The following is a 20,485-nucleotide window of genomic DNA, read 5'->3' on the forward strand; positions in this document are numbered from 1 at the left end:
ACTGCTTCACTATTATTATGAATAAAGTAGCTCTGCCACTTCTAGAAAAACCAAAAAAAAAAAAAAAAAAAGGCAAATCCAAATGAACGGAAGTGATTCATGCCCATGGAATCATCTTTTCAGCCAGTGATTAAGACTATCTCTATATTCATCTTCATTTTGCACTCATGGATTTCCATGAGAGTTCTAGAAGATGAGCTGGCCCTACAGTGCTCTATAAGGTGGCAGAATATGGCCCTAAGAGAATACCTGGGAAGGTCAGAGAAATGCAGGACCAAAACAATTTAATATAAACACACACACACATAGACATACAAGTACATGCCGAATTCGTTGGCCAATAAATGATGTGTTCTCTTATTTTATCAATTCTAAAGGTGTCAAAAAAACCCCAAAAGAAACCCATCAAAACACAACTGGGAAAGATCAGTTGCATCCATTATAGCATTGTTTTTACTCCTGTCAAATTCCAAGCTACTACAGCAGCAAACTTATGTACAGATCCTGTGTGAACAGGAGACAATGGAAACTAAAAAAATGGGTAATTTTCCTCTCTTGGATGTGTCTGTTGAAGAGAAAGCTGGAAATCCTGATCATAGATATTAATCTGTTTGATGATGAAGTTTATAAATTGACAGGATGGTCATCGCCATCAGATGCAACCCAACTTTCTATGATTCACATTTTCCTTTAGGAGTCATGTGGAACTGAAATATCTCTTGTGGCCCAGAAAACAATCAAAATGCTATTCCTTTCCACTGGATAGCTTTGTCATTTTATCATCATGCATCCCAGTAAAACCCAGGATATAAACACGTAAATCCAATCAAGCTGAAATCCCCTCTTCTCCAGCGTGCCCACTGCACAGCTTGAAATAGGTTGACTCATGTCTCAAAGACACAACAAAATGCTTCTCTCCCCATGGCAGGGGGGGTCCTTCAGAGCCCTGGGTGAGAGTTACCTCATTCAAATGTGCACCTCTAAACCCGAGATAATTTCCCCAGATTCCTTGTATAGTCCTTGAGACATAATCAGCACATCCCATAGAGTTCCCAGCATATGTTAGATTATCCTAAATTATGTATTTCAAAGCAACAGATTAATTAGGTCCTATTTCTCTATATTTTCTATCAGGAGGAAGGGAGGGAAAGAGAAAGATTTGAGGCACAGCATTAAAAGATTCAGTCCAAACATTAAAAGTTGCCAAAGCTACACTCAGCTGATGAGTAGCATCTCATAGTGGGCAGCAAAGTAAGGTCAAATAATGTGAAGTGTTTAGCAACAGTTTTTTTCTTGCTGCTCCAACCTCCTCCCTTTACTTCCCTCACATCATATCAAGTGTAAATTCTGTTCAGGTCTTCATTCACACCCACCTTGAGTTTAATATGTAATTTAAGCTCAGCTGAAATGGCACTGAAAAAACACCATCATCATCATGTGCCTTTCCACGCACGTTGGGGATGAAGCTTTGACCCTTTAGAAACTCTTTAGGACAGAGGATTTTGGCTCAAGATTTCACAATTTCACCACAGTGTATAATTTAACAGTTCTACATTATTCCCCTATTTCCTTGGATGCTCTGGGGAGAGGGTTTTTTCTAAGCTCCTGGAATAACTACAAGAGCACCGCTGTGGGCAGGCACAGCTTCCCAGGCTGGTTTCTCATGGACACACAGGATCTGCCCATCCTGGTCAGCATTTGCTAAAAACTTCTGAAACAATGGGAACATTTCCTAATACCCAATCTAAAGAAAAGCAACCTAAGAAAGAGAAAGTTTCATTGATCTCCAGCACTGGGAGATCACTTCAGCAGCCTCCAAAGGATGCAATTTATTAAGACAAGAAATCCCACTGTCCCAAAGCCCTCATTTCTGCAGGCTGCATTATTGATGACCCTCATGGCTGCAGATGGCACAGTGCTACCTTCAAGTGGCCTTCCTGGGCTTCCTCATCCAAACAGAGGATTAAAGAGAAGATTAAAGGTGGACCAGGATGAGAAAATAAAGGAGAAACCATCAATGGTACGTGAGAGGCAGTTGGTAAAACCTAGGGCAAATTTTAATGGTTTGTCTGTGCTTTGGCTGACCTTGGAAACATTCTTGTGTTGAAACACGGAAGCAATCTTAGGAACTAGGTACTAGTGATACAGAATAACTCTGAGTTATCTTCACAACAGTCTGGTGAACTGGCATCTAAAAGTCTTTTGTTGTTCTTACCTGGGAACGTGTCCTGCACCAAAGACCAGCTTTTCATTGCAGGCACCACCCAAAAAAATCCCCCCAAAACCAACCAAGCAACTAAATGAAAAAAAAACCCACCCCAAAATAGACAAACCCCAATCAAATCCTCCACATGCAGTAGAAAAGGTGAATCCACATTTTATGGTATTTCCTTCCTCATATCCCAGAGTTCACTTCTGTCCCTGGAGCTTGTTGCCAGCTGCAGTAAATGAGGCATGGGATGAGTTTGTATGTTTTGCTGAAACATGTAACTCACTGGGGAGAGCAGGGTAGGGACACAGAAAGGGAAGGAAGAGAATGATCTCCTCTCAGCAAATCAAACTAAATGTGTGATAACCTGGAGTCAGCACAGTGGGAGGCTGTTTTGGACAAGCAGAATAAATTTTGTGCTGGAGTCTGGATAGGATGGTGCACAGAGGACTCTCCAGGGCACAGCCTGGCTGCCATTAGATGTGCCCAGAGAATTGGGTATTTTATTGAAGATTGTTTTATTCAGAAACAGCCATGAAATGAAACCACTGTGTGAGGCAGAGAATATTTTTTCCAATAATATTTTGCACATTTTGGGTGTGTCTCCCACTTAGATGAAACCAAAAGTCGTGGCATGGATTTAGATGTCTTTTGGATTGTTTAATTCCATCCAGCACTGCTTGACTATAATTGATCACTAAATCCTCCTTGATGGACAATAATTGCAGTTTTTTTCAGAAATAATTCTGGCTGACATTCTACAAAGAGGTGGTGATATTCTCTATTATCTTCAAGTCAGCAATGAAAATAATGACAGTTTTTTAAACACAATAATGTAGGATAACATAAAAAACACCCTTCCAAAAAGGAAAACAAACTAATAAATCAACCCCAAACCAGGACATTAGGACTTACAGGTCATAAACAAGCAGGTGAATAAAACCTTATAATTATTCAGTGATAGTCATCCAGCTCCAGTCCAAAAAGCCATGACTAGCTGTAGGAGAAGAAGAATGGGCTGCAGGCAGCCTCGACCTTGAAGAGTTACAGCTGTGCTGAACCAGGTGTTTCTACTAAAGGCCAGAGCCCAGCTGGCCCTCTGGCAGGTAACTCACAAGAGAGAGGAGAAGACCCCAGATGAGGGCCAGTAATAAAGCAAGTAGGGCTGAAGCAGCTTTAGGTGAGAGCAGCCTCCTTTCAGCTCTGGACTGAGAGTCAGTTTTTTGTTTACCATGAAATGGTGCCCCCTGAGAGGAATATGACTGCAAACCTGAGAGTAGTTTTGTGTCCACTGTCAATTAGCATCTCTCTAAAGTGGAAATTAATGTGTTTTTCTTTTTCTCCTGCCTTTTAAATGTGTTTTCCAAAGCAAACCGAATGCCTCTGTTTGCTCCCACACATAGAGGCCTCCTCAAGGCAATCTTCATCTCTGAAGACAAAAGTAGCAACTTCTGCAGAGTGCCTTGAGTAAGAAAGGAGGACATTGAGTACTTCACATCTAGGTAGCCTCAGTATTACAGATACACACAGGATTAATTTAGCCCCGAGTACCAGCTGTACCTTCTCTGATCACCAGCATAGGGAATAACACAAAATTCTCTTTTTTTACTCTTTCACAGTGTTTTTCTTCTCAACTCTTTTTAAGTTAATAGTGTTTGTTTGCATTAGCTGAGAGGTGATTGAAATTTGTGAGATGATGTGAATTCTTTCCTTCTGCTGACTCTCTGTAGGAATGAGGTGTTCACCACTGGGTACAAATCCCATAGGGGTGCTTCAAACACCTCAAGGAGGCTGTGGATATCCCTGTCCCCAGGTCTGGACATGCTGAAAAGGACATTACCCCCAGTCAGCCTAGAAACACCAAGCAGTGCTGCACTGCCTCCCGTCCACAATGAACTCTTTGCAGGATCATTGCCTGACCCAATTTACTCCAGGTGAATTGGGTTAAATACTGGGTTGATTTAGATCGGATATTAGGAAGAAATTATTTACTCAAAGGGTGGTGGGACCCTGGCACAAGTTGCCCAGAGAAGCTGTGGCTGCCCCTGGATCCCTGGAAGTGTCCAAGGCCAGGCTGGATGGGGCTTGGAGCAATCTGAGATGGTGGAAGGTGTCCCTGCCCATGGCAGGGGGTGGGAACTGGATGATCTTTAAGGTCCCTTCCAACCCAAAATGGTCTGTGATTCTATGATTTTGTGATTCTATGAAAAAATAAAGCTTTGCCAACCAAGGTCAGCATGATACAATCAGGTCAGGGAACTCTCCTCAGCAGCTCAGCGGGGAGATTCAAGAGGTGATGATGAGGTGGTGGATTTGGCTGGAGGCTCTGGAGCCTTCAGAGAGCTGCAGGACTCCAAAACAACTTCATGGACTTCACACTTCAAAACTCATGGACCCAAGGTCTTCCTATGACCCTATGGGGTTTTCTCCTTTTTTCTTGTATGTGCTATTTCTTACTCTTCATGTTTATGATTTGAACTCTCAAACAGCAAATTCGTTTTGCCATTCTTGACCGAGCAGGTGAAGCTGGGTCTTAGCAACACATATATTCTCATTTTCTGACTGGAAACATTTTCCAGTAATAAAATATGCACCAAATTCTCCTGCTCTTTAATTTGCCATTTAATCGATGTGTTCGCATCATGCTCAGTAAATGGTGCATTGTCAGTTTAATTTGTTCAACTCTTGTTGTGCTACTTGTTTTCACCCCTCCTTACTTCCCCCCCTCCCCAGTACATAACCATCATATCATTTTGCATCCCATGTGGGATTTCTCTGCTTTAACCTAGTAAATCTTTTAATTCCTAATTTGGTATTCTGCTCTAATAGATTCACCCATGAAAGAGCCCGGAAGGCTGGAGCTAAGAAAAATCACTTTCATTTTCTCAGATACTATCGAGTGGTTTAATGTAAAATACACATGCAGTGCACAGTTTGTGATCTAGATTTTATCATCCACGCATTGCAGAGCTGAGTCAAACCTGATCAGGTTTTTGACGAAGGGATAAAGATTCAAGTCTAGGCTGGAACCACTTAATAGTGGTGAGATACTGAAAAAAAAGTAGTTGCATAACAGCAAGGAACAGTTCACAAGAGCGACTGAAATTTGGCTCCAAAGCACTGGTGTGAAATGTGGACATCAGCACAAGTTGGCCAAAGCAGGACTTAGAACTTAATTAACCTTGCTGCTTCATTATTAGGGATCTCCATTTAAATTAATGATCCAAATTAAAGTGTTAAAATAGCAAATGGACCATCTATATTTAATCATAAATGCTATTTCTGTTTGTCATTTACATTTTTAGCTTTTTTTTTCCCCACCCTGAAGAAAGGTTGATGATAACTGAGTTGGGAGACAGTTTGGAAATTCTGTTTTATAACTGGGGAAGGTATTTCAAGAATATTTTAAGTGGATATATATTTTAATTTCTCTTTTTTCATTGATTTTTCCATATTGGACCATACTATATGGTTCATTCAGATTTAGTTTTCAGCAATTCATACTTTAATCAAGAACTACTGTCTAAGAATTGAAAAGAAATTAAAATCACATTTGAAAACGCACACAACACAATGTTTTAAGCCCCCATGCCCTGACCGAGGAAGGGAAAGCAAAGTTGCTCATGACATTGAATTTTATTTCAAATTAAGTGATGCCCTGAACAAAGAAAGTATCATGTGGTGTTAGTGAATCGACTGTGCTGCTCCTGGACAAAGAGTTCTTCCCAGTCAATTATTAGCATTTAAATTATAAGCAGAGATATTTTAATCTCTTTCTGCTGCTAATAAAAAGAGCCTGACACCTCCATGGCATGAATCATATTTTGACTTCAGTCACTCTTTGGTCTCTTTGGTTAAAGATGAAGCCTGTACTGACTGCCCTCCTAATTCAGACATAATAGAGTTTGCAGGTTTTTTTCCATGTTCTACCTCAGCTTCACAACACATTGTGACCTCTAAAGGTCCTCCCAGCTTCCAAATTGTGTATTTTTCTGGATGGTTTCAGTCAGCCTTGTTTTCTTGGAAATCAAAACTAAATTCCTGTGAGTGTGCTCAGGGTCTTTAATTGCCAGGATGGAGAGTGGGTGTTCAGCCGGCATGGTTTCTTCAGAAAAGACTAAAAAATTGATCTTACTGCTACAACAGTCCCATTTTTCAGCTAATTCCAGGTCATTCCCTTGCAAGGACATCCCATCTCTGGAAGTGTCCAAGGCCAGGTTGGACAGGGCTTGGAGCACCCTGGGATAGTGGAAGATGTCCCTGCCCGTGGCAGGGGGTTGGAATGAGATGAACTTTAAGGTCCCTTTCAACCCAAACTATTCTGGGACTCTGTGATTTCTTCCCCCCACAACCCCCCAAATCAGGTGCCAAATTTTCGTTTCAAAATTTACTCTGAATCGTGACAAATGTGATGGTCGACGACTTTTGTCAAGATTTGTCTCTTAAGCGTGATTTTATGTTGCTTTTTGGTTTTTTTTTTTCCATTTCACTTCCTTAACCTTTCCTGTTACAAGCCTGTTTTGGGGGTTGGTGAGTCCCTTCCATGGCAGTGGGATTGGCTTTAAGGAGTGACTGCCCTCCATGCCCCACAGCACTGATGTCACAGGGATAACCTCCCAACTTGCTTCCATTTACTGGACACATTAAAAGTCCTGCAAGAGCTGTTCCTTCAGCTCCCACGGTGTCTGTGGATTCAAAAATGCCAACAAGTTTTAAGACAGATCCCTGTGATAAACAAAAATTCTGATATGCCAACGTTAGCTACAAAAGAGAAAAGAAAGACAACCCAGTAAAGAAACAACTCTTCTGAAGAAAAGTGCCAGTTGTACTCTGACTTCTGAATATCTCTAAAGCACTAAAAACAGACATGAAGAAAATGTGCTAAAATTGCTCTTGTTGTTATTGTCACTAAGGAAACAACTTCCCAGGAATCTGCAAGTGGAGTATACAGGCTCTTTGATGTGCAGCTACCTCTCTCTTCCAGAAAACCTCCAACCCTCTGGCAAATCAGGTCTGTCCACCAAGGGAGATCTCTCCTACCCTGTCTCAGCTGAGGCCTCACTTCATGTGGGGTTTGAACTCTGATGCTCCAGAAAAACCATAATCCAGACTTGCCAGAACATGCGATGTCAAAGCACAGAGTCATGACTAAACTGAGGGATTTTGCCTTAAGATACTTCTGCAATCCAACAGCACTTCCAGAAGAGCTAGAATAGCACAGGAGCTGGGGAATGTGGGAGGCACAAGGCAGAATTTTTTCTGTCTGTTCATTTGTGGTGTTTTTTCAGCCACACTTCACACACACCCCACACACACACGGTGACTGAGATGTGTGCTGGGTTTGGATTGAGGCAAACGGGTTTGTAGAAATGGTTTAACCTCTTCAGCCCTTCAAGCAGAGTGGCCATCTGCACACTGCTTGTTGGGAATGATGTATGAGATTGGATCACCTCTGATTTGAGCCCAGGCATTGTAAAGAAGAATCTTAGCTGACCTGCAAACCCATTCAACATGCCACGCAAATTATTTATCATTCATTTAATAATTATTTAATAACGGCTTAGTGACCAAATTCCAGGAGTTCAGGATGTTCTGTAGTGGTGTTTAATTTCCCAGCAACAGCAAAGCCAATGTTTTCCAGAGTTGTAGAATCCCTTATGTCCCAAAAAGTTTGATAACATATTCTGCTGAAATACATTTAAATAGGAGCACACAGAGCAGATATCCCCTGTCAGCAGTTCTGCTGCAGACTAAGGAGCATATCGTGGCTAAATTAATTGAAAAGAGACAGCACAGAACAGGCAGCAACTAAAGAACAGAATTATTTTTTTAATTGCTGGGGACTAAGCCAAGACTTAAAGAAAATCAGTTAAATAGAACAGATGCAAAGGTTTCACTAATGTAAAATCATTTCAGAGCACTTGAACTTTGGAAATATTTTCTGATTACCATGGACAGGTGTCCATGTCAGATCTGACTTCCCAAGGCTCCTTGGAGGACTAAAGCACTTTTATCCAAGAACCAGAACATGTCATTTAGACGAGTTTATTTCTAGTATGTCCTTATCTTCTTGCAGTCTCTAGTCTTCTATTTCCCTTCTCCTCGTGTAAAAGGCTGATCTGGCTCTCTGTAACTCTCCTTTCTGAGGTTTCTATGTAGACCAAAAATGCTTTAAAGGTCTAAAAGCAAAGCTGTTCTGTCCAAGTAAACAGCTGGACCACAGTGAATCCATCTGTCAATGGCAACAAGTCAATAACCACAGAGCAATGCCCTACCGGGGTAAAAATTTCTCTGTGCAGCCAGCAAGGAGCCTTTGCTTTTATGTTGAACTCATCCCCACCTTTGGATCAGAAGTGATTTCTCAGCCACCTGTTTGTGAACAAGAAGGAGCTCGAGGAGTAGCCAACAACCAGCAGTGGTGGTTTCATAGCAGGGCAAGAAAATGGCTTTAATATTGTAACTACATCGTGAAATACTTCAGGTTTGGAACCTTCCTTGGCCCTGAAGTCAAATAATGGCTTTGTCATCACTCTTAATCACTCTGCCAAACTGCTTCACCCCCAACTAGAACAGCCTCATCCCAACTGCCTGTGAAAACTCTCTGGGTCACAATGTTTGCAACTCCCATTTGCCTTCATTTGTCAAATACCTTATTTAGATATTGCCTAGAGAGTTTGGGTATCAGATTCTCCCAGGTTACTGCAGATTCTTACTGCTTCCCTCCCATCAGAGGCCTGGAAACGATTATCTGCCTTCCTCACCATTTCCAGTCTCATTGGTATTCATGCCAGTGCTGTCAAGCAAACGCACCTCTGCTGAAGAGATCTTAATGAAAACAGTTTCCCCTCATCTAGGGAGGTCCATTTCATCTCCAAAAGACAACAGAAATTTCTGTCACTGTGCAACGTGCGGATAAAAAGGCACAAATGCAAAACCCAAGCAATCGAAAAATGTTTGATGACGAGTCTGTGCCTGTCTGAGCACACGAGAACTCTGACTTGAGTTTTCCTCAGATAATTCCTTAACTACCAATTTAGGATAATGACAGTGACACTTTTAAGAAATCCTTTGGGAGAAGAGTAAGTATTCACTTTTAAATTCTATAAACCTATGAAGAAAATATTTTGATCTTTTTTTTTTTGCTTTAAATCTATTAACCCTATGTCCCATCCTTGACAAGGAAAGCCTTTGTTTTGTAAATCCATAAGGGAAGCTAAGAGAAGGTTTTACAAATCAAAGTGGATTTCCTCCAGTAGCTTCAGACGTGTACTTTGTGGATGTTTATAGATAACCAAGTCATCCCAGACTCCTGTAATGGACAGTAGGGGGGGAAAAAGCTATTATGGGGCACAAGACATCTGATTTATTATAATTTTTGCTTCAGGAAGAAAGAAATTAATTGAACTTCATATTCTTATGCTCCTTAGATATATCGCTGAAGTTTATATCTATGTAGATGTGATGGAGAGTCTATTTACCAGGATGTGTAGTGCTAGGACAACAGAAGGTTTATGTGGGGTATCAAGGAAGAAATTTTTCCCTCTGAGGTTGGTGAGGTGCTGGAACAGGTTTCCCAGAGAAGCTGTGGATGCTTCATCCCTGGAAGTCTTCAAGGCCAGGATGGATGGGGCTTGGGGCAACCTGGGATAGTGGAAAGTGTCCCTGCTCATGGGTTGGGTTGGAATGAAATTATCTTCAAGGTCCCTTCCAAGCCAGGCTATTCTATGATTCCATGACATGGATATATTGTAGAAATTTACTCAAAGTGTAGTTCTCCAGGTGTCTTGTGCCGGGTGTTGTGATTTTGCAACAGAATTTCATTGCTACTGGAGCAACACGTTGAATAAATCCCCAAATGAACAAAGAAGTTTCTTAGAATGATTTGTCTAAATGATTTATTTTGAAAGAATTCAAAGAATGTTGGTAGAATATTTGCTAAGAGACATGTTAAGAACTTGGGGTCATGTCTTATTTATCCCATGGTATTGTTGTAAAGCCAAGTTGCAACAAGCAGGACAAATATATCCGACAAATATTTCAACATTGCTGACATTAAAAACACGGGTTCCTTCCCTGAGCTCATTGCACAACATCGTGTAGGAGCTCTTCCAAAGCTGCTCACGGGAAACTCAGAGGGGAAAACTCAAAACAACAGGTGAAGAAAAGTGTAGGTCACGCTGTGCTCCTCCTGCTTTGTGTTGTAATTCATGGGTCACTGAAGGCAGCAGAGTGCTGAGAGAGGCAATAAAGAATGAAGTGTGGGATCGTATAGAACATTTTGTAAAACCAAGCTTGAAAATACAGAGCTGCCAGCCATGGAGCTGATGGTGATGCTGGCTGAAGTAATGGTAAGAACAGCCTGAATCCCAACTGGACAAAGAGGGAACACAGCAAAAAAGGGGTAGAGAATGATAATAGCACAGAGGGCAGTGGAAAGCACTTGGAGGAGTGTGCATTGTTTTACTATTTTGCACATTTGATCATTAAATGGACTGGCAAATCACTGTGGTTCCTTTTGGTGAGAGTGGAGGACTTTACATCTCTTTCTTAGAGATGAGAACTTTGTTGAAGGCTAAGTCCAGCTTCAGACGATCTCACTACTACCCGCCCAATTTAGAGCACATCAGTATTTTTCTTCCTTCTTCATGTTCCCTTACATCACTCATTTTTCTTAGCCTTCTTCAACTTAGAGGAGAAAAAATTGCCACAAAGGTTAACACAATGTTTAGAATTGCTGAAAATAAAGGCAGGAGAATGTCGGGACAACATCCTGACCTATGCTGCTCCAGCAGCAAAGCCAAGTTTTGAGATGCATTTTGAGGAAAGATGGAAATTATTACTTTCTTCAATAAGTAAAGAAATTAATGGAAATTATTGCCTTCTTTACTCAGAGGATGGTGGGGCACTGGAACAGGTTGCCCAGAGAAGTTGTGGATTCCCCTTCTCTGGAAGTGTCCAAGGCCAGGTTGGACAGGGCTTGGAGCAACCTGGGGTAGTGGAAGGTGTCCCTGCCCATGGCACGGGGTGGAACTGGATGGGCTCTAAGGTCCCTTCCAGCCCACACCATTCTATGATTCCCTGATTCTCTCATTCTATGCTGAGGGCAGCTGCAGAGATGTGAAGGAACACAGTAGGCTCAGCCATCCTCAAGCCTGTCTTCTTTATCTTTGCCATTCCTGATAAAAATGCACTAAAATGATGAATACAGGCCTTGCTTTCGTCTGATCTTCTGCCTGTTGCAGGCTAAATGCAAACACAGAGGCACTAAAGGTGGTGATATTTAAGTCACACAGAAACAGTAGCACATTACAGGGATGCATTTTGGAAATGGCAAGGACGTGGCACAAGTACAGAAAAATTTGGCATGTTGAAACCAGCCCATGAATCAGAAGCTGTAATATTTTGGGTTAAAGCTCTCAGAGCTGATTTATAAAATGCCAGTTTGAACATGCTGCTGAAGAGACTGATATGGATTATCTTGGCCATGCACTCAGACATGCCTGCACATCCCTGCCAGTCTGGCCAGGCTACATGGAATAGGGAGATCTGTTAACTTTCCTTTTTTCAGATCATCATATCTGGCTTACCTGGCTCTTCCTCAGCACTCACTACCCTGTATTCCCCCATAGCTAATGGAGCTAAAAAGGATGTCCAATCCAGTAAATTTTAGAGACCAATTTGGGATCAAAAGAATCAAAATCTGGATTCCACAGGTTTCATTGTTGTAAAGACAACATTTAAGAAACACCATTTAGTTCTGCCCTATGTGTATCTGCACACAGAAAAATGTTGTATTTTAGAGCAAGTAGTTATAAAAGAAGCAAAAAGGAAATTATATAAAATTACATATGATTGCCAGAAAATTCACACAAGCCCTGGTTTAAACAAAAGCGTTTTTAAACTTCGACATTTCGGTGAATGACATTCATTATGGAATAGTCTGACAGTTCATTAAGCAGAATATCAGGTTAGAGTTCCTCCAGTCAGTGAAGAAATGAACTGCATGTTAATGTTCAGGTGAACTTCCTTCTCACCTTTTTAGAAAATAACTGTGAGTTCCAAATTATCTAAGTGATCTGGTTGAGCTATCATGTTGTTGGTTTCATACCCATATTTTTCATGACTTTTCACACACTAAACTTCTTCTGGCTGTGAATGGATTTGGCAAAGAGTCACACCCATAGTACTGCATAATGCAGTGTACATGAAAATATGCATAATCTATTTATTGAGGTCTGCCTCAGAAGCTCTTTGGGAATAACAGAGTAACTAAATTATGTCCTTGTTCTAATTCAGTAGGGACAGTGGGAAAGAAAGCAAGAGGTCGACGTAATGGTCTATCAGGAGAAAAAAAAATTAAATCAAGACCATGTTAAAAGGGAGACTTTTAGTTTGGAGAAACCATTTTTATTTGTGCTAGGAAGATGTAAGGCTTATTTTTCCAGATGGATCCTGGGAAGTTAAAAGAACATTTTTCTTTCAGGGAGAGTTTCATCAGAGGTTTTTCAAACTGATGCACATAAACCTCCCAAGAAGACCTGGAAGAGGCTGGGTGTATCAGAAGAATATTAAAGCTGGAGCTGTGCAGAGTTTTGCTCTAAATAGCCCATGTTTTGCTTTAATCACCTTGGACCCACCCCTGTGTTTTCTGGAGATAGAGAACATGCCAGAAAAACGATAACAGACAAAAGCCACACAAACCTTCACCAAAGAAAGTGTGTAGTAGAAATTGTTCATTCCAAACAGGAGAGTTTGGAGAAACTGAAACAATCAGGTAGTAAAGCCAACAGCACTTTGGAACCTGGACAGAAAGGTCTTTTCTCTTTAAAAATGCAAAACTCCACAGAACCTACATCTCAAGGAAGCTGGGAAAAGGAGTCGCAAGGAAAAACTCCAGACTGGAGATGGTGAATCACAAACATTCAAAGAATTCAGCAGTTCTTTCTCTCCCTAGAAGGAGAGCACAATCTGGGCAACAAAAGCCAGGAGCTGTCAGTGGTAGCTGAATCTGGAAAAAGTCAACTTCAGTCTTGGGGTTGTCTCATGAAAAAATGATTCCAGGAATTATTTGGAGCTAAACAGATACAGCTGCAATGTAGCTGCTTTATTTTTTTTTCTTTTTTGTGCCCCAGTAGCTTAACTGTGATCCCAAGACAGAAACACAAAAAGGTATTTTTAAGCCCTGCATGAAAGCATATGAAAATCAACCAATTCTTTGTGTGTCTGGTAAGAGCACTGAGACCAAGATTTGATCAGTCTCATTCTACACCATCAGGAGGGATCAGAGAGCCAGAACAGGACTCAGACAGCAAATGAAACCATCTATGTGGTATTTATTGAAGACTTTTTAGGCTAAAGAGCTGCAGAGCTCAGTCCATAGTAGATAACTGTATTTATCCACATTGACTGGGCACTGGCCAAAGGCCAGAATCAGGAGCTGAAACGCTGGTGTTCGGTGCACCAACACGCCAGCGTATTTAACCTGCCCTCACACAGAGGGGAAATGATGTGCTGTAGATAAACACCACACTGACAAACCCCTAATGGAGGTTGGATACCCCAGGGGATCTCAAACGACACTTAACACCTATGCTGAAGTGGCTGAATCATGTCCTAAATCTGCTTTTATTGTAATAGCAGTTTCTGCACTCAGATACAGGCAGACACTTCAAAACTCACACCCGTCTTGAGGTGTCTTGATCTGTGAGCTGGATCCCATTTCGGGTCAGCATCATAAAAATTACCTTAGCTAAAGGGACCTGCAAGTTCCGTACAGAGGAAAGAGTTGAATACCAGAGGTGAAAATCTGTCAGGAATACACTTGCTGGAGGGACAAAAAGGCTGTGATGTGCTTTTCTTCTCCTCTTCTGAATGAAATTCAGACTTTGGGAGCCTGTGAAGGCTCTCTTCCATGACTATCATTGCTACATCCAGCTGTGTAGCAAACAAACAACAAGCCAGAGAACAAAAAGCTGGAGAATACAGAGCAGCGTCCAGAGGCTTGAATGATGCAGAGAAACAACTTCCACATGGCCAATATTGGCTTTCCGCTCTGCTCCCTCCCCGCAGCCACCAAGAACTATTCTCTAATGAAGTTCCTTCCAGCTGTTCGCCCACTGTACGTAATCATCTCGGCTCACAAACCCATTCAGCAGCACAAAAACCCCATCCAGGCTGTCAAAAGCCATGAAACCCAAATGAATGAGTGTGGCTTGTGCCATGCAAGGCTCCAGTGACAGCTGTGACACATTCGCAGCCTTAGTCATGAAGAGCTCCAGCATCTGCGGTATTTTGGATGCTCTCTCATCTCCTCTGCATCTTAAGTTAGAGCACAAAACTCCTGGAAGGAATCCAAAGATCCAGCTCTCTAAAACACAGGAAATGAGTAACTTCACTAACTTTAACTTGGGTCTTTAAATAATGCACTTGTGCTGGCTTCTTTATAGAATTTGTTTCTAGGCCAAGAGAGAAAGTTCTGTTGTGTGTCCAAAATCTTAGATACAAATTAAGCCCAAGCTCATATTTGGCTTTTGGTACTAATTGCATCAATTTAAGAATGCAGATGCATGTCAAATTTCATTATTACAAATATTTTGTTTTAAAAGGAAATGCTTTTTACTTATTACCATGACTGTGCCATTTTATGTTTTTGCTAGAAATAAAAAGCACCTTCTCTAAATCCACTTCAAAAATGTGACATTAAGAACAGAAGCAGAAATATTGTGATTTAATAAAGTCTTTCCATTCCAGGAAAAGGAATTCGGAGTTAAGGATATCTAAGCTATTTTAAACTCACTTTCCAAATATATGTAATTTATTTCTGCTGTGGAGAAATGTAATTCTTACTGCTACAACTTTAACTCCAGTCTATATATCAATGTGTTCTGAGACATTCATGTTTTTATTTCTTTGCATTATTTGGTTTTCAGTAAATAATTTTAAAGGCCATAGTGAAGGAAGAAGGCGGTAGTTAAATCTATTTATCAGTGGACTTTGTTAGCTTAGCACAGAGGGTGAAAGCATTAAAATGAAAAAGCACTGAGCTGTTGATATATGGCAAAAAGCTGGCTTTTAGGTCACCTACTTCTGAGCACAAGGGCTCCAAGCTGGTCAAAATGTATTTCACAAGGTGCCAACCCTGAGCTAATGAGTTCTGGTCAGCATTCATCTCCAGCTCCGTCCAACTTCCAGTGCAGCCATTCCCATCCAGGGCAGAGCAGATGAATTTGGAGCATTGCACAGCTCCTGCCTGGCTCGGAGAACGGGCAGAGCCAGCTTGTGTGTGCCCACAGAAAATCATGTCGCTGTCCTAGATGTGTCCCTGTGCTGATGTGTCCACAAAACCACAGCCGAGCTACAGCTGGCAAATCCCTCTGAGTAACTGGATAGAAGAAGAAAGTGTTGATACACTAAGGAAGCCTATCAGGTTTAAAAAAAAATCAATGAATAATTAAGAAACAAAACCCAAAAAAGGATAATTAGGTAGGATATTGTCTGGCACAAGTGGCAGCATGGAGAATTCTCTTCATGGAATAAGAGGAAGATGTGGATGAGGAAGATGTGGGGTCCACCACAGCAGTCTTGGGCTTTTCATAAAACTTACTTGTGAGCTAGCAAAATATTACCAGCCTTCCCCTCCAAAGAAAGATGGGAGCAAGAGAGGAATTTCACTTCCTGGGGATGCCTCTGGGATACCATGGAAGGCTCCCTCTGGCTGGTTGTGGATGTGTATCTGAGTCAGCTGCTGCAAGAACCTCCACAGGGTGATTCATCTGACCCACTCCAGGATGGGATGAACTGCTCTCCTCACTCCTAATACTGTGAATTAGGGTGATTGGCTTGGATGTGAGAATTCAGTTGTCAGATGCTTTCTGAGAGTAGATGAGCATCATCCAGGCAGCCAAACACTTCTGAGTGAGAAAGCCTTCCCTCCACAGGAAATGAACAATAGTTTAGCCAGGGGATCATTTGGGGACAAGTTTCCTCTTGACAATGAGTGAATTTATACATCCTCTGCTCCTCAGAGATGGACCCAATGATACATCTGCTCCCCAGAAACAAACAACTTGATTCAGTCACATTTCCCTTCAATACAAAATTTTTTCTTAAGGATCCTCACAGAATCAGGTTGGACAATGCACTGTCCCTTGCAGGGACAGAAAGTAGCAACACGTGCCTCATTGTGAGCAACAAATGAATAGAAATAAAAAATCCAGGCTATTAACCCACCACACAGATTAAAACATCTTTTCCTGCCCTAACCCTCAGCTCCATTTAGCAAACCAACAAATCATAAATAACAGACCATAATTATCCTTCCATTTGCAGCTCCCGTGCAATCATGACCCAAACATCTCTAATGGGGTGCAAAAGCCACTGTGTGACTGAGGCATACTTCTTGTGAAATGCCTCAAACTGGATGGACAAACCTGCAAACAGACCTGGTGATGTTTAATGTGTGCTCAGTAAGGAGCACTTAGACGCCAATGTTCCCAATGTGTTATAAAACAAATTATTATTATTGCTATTGCCATAATTATCATTAAGAAGAATTTGACCATATACATATTAATCCCCTTTTCTCTCAGTTTTAGAGTGAATTATCAATTACATTAGCAAAAATTAGAACTATTGAGTTATTTGTTGGGTATTTCAGTGCTTGTTTTCTTTTGGGGTTTTTTAACAATGGCATTAAGCAGATGTTTTTCCACCTTTTAAAACATTTTTTTTTTTTTTTAATATGGCAATTAAAGAGATGAGAGTAGTTTCAGATCATAGCTTTCTATCAAAGAGTAAAACATGACCCCTGAATGAGCAGGGATGAGACTGCCAGAGTGTCTCCAGGGCAGATAAACTGAAGAATTTGTATTCGACAGTAGCCTGGAACCAAAGCAGCAAACAAGAGTCCCTGCAGCTGCGTATTTCTGCAGGACCCTTTCTGAGGGAATATTCCTCAGCACAACAGCCACATTGGCTTTAAATGCTCTGCAGGGTGATGCTTCCACGTTTTCTTTGGGAGATGGAATGGTTTAGCTCGTCCTAAGAAGTTCAGCCCTGAAATTATTAATGCAACTACTCTGGAGATGAGCTTGCAGGGGGACACAATCACTGAGCTGCAGCAAGTTACATAAACAAGGCTTGAACAACCCAGGGAGTTTTATACTCATTCCTGGTTTGCCTTGTGCAGATAAAAGTGCAAGCCTAAGAAGGCAGATAACAAATGGAGAGAGCAAAAGGTGGTCAGAGAATGAAACACCAGCAAAGCAATGGGGTGTGGGGCGGACAAACAGCCATGAAGCTTCTGAAAAAAAAAAAATCTACCTTTTTCCCCATATATTTGTGCCCACTCAATTACAATCCAAACAGTGTTTCAGCAGCTACGACAGACACAGGAATTCTAGTACTTGTAGTGTTGTGGAAAACTACCAAACACCTTTCTGTATGCAAAGCATTCCTTAAGAACAGAACAAGTTCAGCACCAAGGGAAAGTCTCCTCGGGGATACTCTGAACCAGCCAGTTTCAGTGGTGCCACAGCTCACCCTGATGAGACGGTGTCGGCAAAGATGACTTTTGAGTTGTGGATAGCAAAAAAGAGAGAGCTCCTCACTGCTGCATATATATCCCTTTCAGCAGAGCTGTTCCACTTCTGTCCTGATGTGGAAAATTCACTCCAAAATCCTGTTGACTGCAGTGTGTGCCGAAGCACAGATGGTATGGGATTGGCTGGATGTGAAGGGAGCATAGGAAATGGAAACAAGGAAACACAAGCCAACAAAAAAATTCACTTCATTGACTTAAAGATTGTGGCTGCACTCTCTGGGCCAAAGAATTGGGTGAAATAAAATTCAGTATCTCCACTGACTTCCATATCTTCAGATCAGTTTTCCTCTCCTGGGAATGGTGGCAAATAAGCAATTTCTCTGTCAAATCAGGACTAACTGCAAGACCTGGTATTTCTGCAGGTTTCACCACCAGATATGAGTTGCAGCATGATCCTGCCCTGAGTTCACTTTTTCTCAGTGCTTCTTAACTCAGATACTCTGGTTTCATTAAAAGATAATCTGAGCTAATTTAGGAATTAGACTGTTTGTACTACGTGTGCTCAGAAGGAAGGGAAGGCAAACAAAATCTGCTACATTGGAATGAATCATCTCAGGGACACAGGGCTCAACTTAGCAAAGGCACAGGCACATATGGAACTCAACTCTGGGAAAAAATATCTCCAGGATGCCGCCTCAGTCAGCCAAATGAGGAGAGACACGATGAACAAAGGTCTGAACGTGCTCAGCAGCGCACCCCACAAGCTCAGAAATCTCAGGTTTTCTCTGCCTGGTAGCATCCCACAACAGAGCTCCTGCCTCCGTGTTTGTGAGCCTCACAAACACCGACAGCAGCAGGTCTGGGCAGCTCCGTGAGGCTGTGGCACCACCGTGCCAACATCAGACATCTTAAACCCACAGGGAGAAAGGAGCCCTCCAGTTTGCTGCAGGGACCCCAAAGGATGATGGAAAGCTAAAGCCAAGGAGCGATCACAAAGCCTGCTTAAAGAGAAATAAGTGTGTTTATCACAAGAAAAAGCCCCCCGTGACCTTGAAGGCTGGGCAGTGCCCATGGTTATCCTCCCAGCCCTTCACACATGCCTTTGGATGGAGAGAACAAAACAGCGGAAATCTTCCGCCCTGCGATGTCCGAGATAAATGGCCGGGACAAAACCAGATCAACTGGAGCTGTCCTGAATGACAGCAAAGCAGCAAGCCTTGCCCTCAGCACATGGAAACAAGTGGGAATAAAAGTGGAAGACCACAACCCAGACACAAGCAGACACATCAACTTGAATCCAACTCCCGTTTTTGCCCTGACCAGCATTCCTTAATCATTCACCAAATCGGAGCAGCGTTGCCTTACCCATACGATAGGACAACTTCTTCCAAGCCAGCTCCAGGGTGTTTGGCATTAGCCACAGATGCTTGTATAACACCTCCCTGCTCTGCAGCTACACCAGGAGCACTTTCAGGAGTTTGCCTCCGTGCTATCATTAGCCTCCAGTAATCCAACATTCCCTTGGATTAGCCACGGAAGCGTTTCCCTGCTGTACCTGACCAGTGCTGCATAGGCTGAGCAGAGGAGAGAGGGGGCTGTGCACCCAAATAACAGCAAGTGCAAATCCATTTGTTTTTTTGACTCCAACAGATTAAATAAAAAAATCCAACAAGCTGCTTCAGTTACATATTGCTGTACCAGTCCACCACTTGCATTGTAATTAACATGCACCAGACAGATGGTAATTGATAATTCCCTGGGAAAGAATCACGTCACTTTGCTGCCTTATTCACTTTAGTTAAGATTTTCTTCTTATTATAGCTACCTCCAGTGCTACTCCAATACATCCCTCAAGCTAAAGGCCAGATTCTGTTCACCTGCAGATCAGAGGCAGAAGAAATCCACTTCCAGGGAGTTCTTCCAGATCTGCTGCTGTGTAAGTGGGATGATCGTGTAGCCATAAACACCCGTGTGTCACTAATCAAATCTCCCTTTTTTTCCCGTGCATTTTCCAGCTCTGCACAGCAAGCTGCATGATTGCATTCTGTTCCTCTCACTGGCTGTAAACTCCTCAGATTCCAGCACATACCTGAACGCTGGACACCCTCAATTCAGAGCACAGCGGAAAAGAGCCTGTCCTGTGTGCCATCCCCCTGACTGGAGATGTGCTCTGCATGAAGATGGTATTATTAGAACCAGCTGTTCAAACACTGATAAGAAGTGCCCAGACACACGCGAGCAGAGGTCAAAGGCACACTAACCGCAGTTTTCCCTTACTACCCCACAGTAAAAACAAGCGAGTCCTGCTGCACTGCTTTGAAGGGTGAATCAGAGTTTCTGCGGCAGGTGAAGATGCAGAGCTGCATCGGGAGCCTTGAGCTCGGAAATGCCGACAGCGGCGGCGGGGCTGTTAGCAATCAGGTTTTATTTACCAGCCATATTGTGTTAAAATCAGACGCGATTCCCATACCGAGCGCCTTAACCTGTCACCGCCTGCGAAGGGAGATTGATTTGTTTGCAAAGAACCAAATCTATCTGGAGGACGCATCCTCCGAGCCTGCCGAAGGCAGGAAGCCCGCATGCAATTCCCCCCTAAAGAAGTATTCCCAGGACCTGGGGACGCCGAGGGACGAGCCGGTAAATCAATGTCACTCGCAGACAAGCCGCCGGCTCCTTTCCCTCGCCGGCTGCGGCAGCGCCGCTGTGGCATCCCCGGGCTCGGGGGATGGGGCTGC

General features: G+C 42.4%; 1 protein-coding gene across 8 annotated transcripts in view; it reads right to left on the reverse strand.

Annotated features, from left to right (window-relative positions):
* ADCYAP1R1 (ADCYAP receptor type I) overlaps positions 1 to 20,485 on the reverse strand; it is a 138,026-nt gene that overhangs the window by 116,871 nt on the left and 670 nt on the right. The window lies entirely within an intron of this gene.

This window comes from Corvus hawaiiensis, chromosome 1 (assembly GCF_020740725.1).
Source record: "Corvus hawaiiensis isolate bCorHaw1 chromosome 1, bCorHaw1.pri.cur, whole genome shotgun sequence".
Classification (NCBI taxonomy): domain Eukaryota; kingdom Metazoa; phylum Chordata; class Aves; order Passeriformes; family Corvidae; genus Corvus; species Corvus hawaiiensis.